The 1,851-nt window shown below is 41.2% G+C and overlaps 1 protein-coding gene across 1 annotated transcript in view; it reads right to left on the bottom strand.

The window, feature by feature from the left end:
- LOC119590910 overlaps positions 1–1,851 on the bottom strand; it is a gene marked incomplete in the record, with an annotated part of 40,794 nt that overhangs the window by 35,871 nt on the left and 3,072 nt on the right.

Genomic DNA, 1,851 nt, shown 5'->3' with positions numbered 1-1,851 from the left:
TTAAAAATGCTAAAAGCTAAAGACCAAATAACAAAGTCTAAGGAACTTATTTCAAATCCAGCTATGAACATGTTTTCTTCCCACGATAACAACTTTGTTAGTGATAATATCAGTGTTAAATGTATTTATAATTATAGATATGAGTAAGGTAGAGCTTTCATTATTGAACATTCCGTTAACAAAAAAAAAAGTATGAAACAAGAGAATAATGCTGATAATACGTATATATTGTATAAGATAGGTGATTACAATGCCTAAATCAGAATGATAACAAGAAGATAAGGAGACAAAGGGAAAATTACGATTACGCGAATAAAAAATAGCTAGCAAAAGGGAAGCAACTGTACATTTATACTTTTGAGAATTTGCAACACGATTAATAACCCGCTCAACCCAGTCTCCTTCCCTATCCCTGCCCATCCCCCTGCTCCCCCCTTCCCCCCATCTATCTTACCCATATCCTCTTCCTTCTCCTCCCATCCCTATCGCCTCCTCACTCTTCCCCTAAGTCTGTAGGTCCTTCCTCGTTTCCTTTTTTTTTCCTCTCTCAACCTGTGCCTTTTCTCATCTCTATTTACTCCCTTGTTCTCTCACTCTTTCCTCACCCTCACTTACTTAGTCATCATTTCATTCTTCCCTCCCCTCTCGTTCTCTCATCCCTCCCTCCCTCCCCTCGCCCTTCCACCTCCACTGCCCTTACCTTTCCCTTCCCTTACCCTCCCCTCCCCTCACCCTCATTTACCCCCTCCTTCCCTCGTCCCTCCCACCCTTCCAACCCCTTACCCTCACTTACCCCCTCATCCTCTCATCCCTCCCTCTCTCCCCTCGCCCTTCCATCCTCCCCGTCCTCATCCCTCCCCTCACCCTCACCTATCCCCTCGCCCTCTCATCCCTTCCTCCCTCTCCTCACCCTTCCATCCTCCCCACCCTGAACCCTCCACCCCTTAACCTTTCTCTCAAGGGTCAGCTCCAGTTTATTGGGTGCAAACAGATCCGTATGCCATGATAAGCACTGACTGTTCCAATTAGAGATAATGAGGGCAAGGCTAGGATTGCATTCAACGTTCGCAGTATGTTTTGTATTGCTTGGAAGGATCACCATGCAGTTTAGGAGTGTCTAAGTATTCGTATGTCTGTCAGTCATTCTCTCTGTCTGTATCATTCATTAGTCTGTTTCTGTTTCTCTTGTGTTGTTTGAATTCTCCCTCTTCTTGTTTATCTGTCTGTCTGGTTGTCTGTATAAGTGATGGTTAAATCCGTGTACCCTTTTTAATGAGTTGGGTAGATGGCACTTTTGGATGTTTGTCTGTCTATTCCCTTTGCGTGTGTCTGCATAGGTAATGCATTTTTTCATTACTGAAAAATGGTAGAGGGATAGATAGACCGATAAGCAGATATGAAATGGATATGAATTTATCGTCAACTTAACCTCGTTAGATCGACTTTATGGTATGAATACTGTACTAGATTTTTTCGACTTGAATAGAGCATTGATGAATAAATAATCAAAACAATCTTGCATGTACCGTTCAGAACGCAACAATTCCTTCAACTATGCGTAATCCGAATTAAAGATAAAAGATTCAGTATTTACTCTGTATTCACCCTCCGTTTTTGCTCTCTCCTCTTTGGTTTCTTGCCTGCTTTCCTCTCCCCTTACGAATTTTATTTTTTCACTTAGTTTTCCGATTAAATTACTTTCCATTTAATCATATCCCAATCCATAATTCACCATCAATAAAGAAATTGCCTTTCTTTGATAATGTTAAAAAATCACCAAGGAGGGAAAAATAGATACATAACTCTACGGAAAAGACACGCCGTATTTAACTAACATTCTTTTTTTTAGAG

The sequence above is a fragment of the Penaeus monodon genome, chromosome 28 (genome assembly GCF_015228065.2).
Source record: "Penaeus monodon isolate SGIC_2016 chromosome 28, NSTDA_Pmon_1, whole genome shotgun sequence".
Classification (NCBI taxonomy): domain Eukaryota; kingdom Metazoa; phylum Arthropoda; class Malacostraca; order Decapoda; family Penaeidae; genus Penaeus; species Penaeus monodon.
Note: the sequence above shows the minus strand (reverse complement) of the source record. Positions and strands in the feature narration are given on the sequence as shown.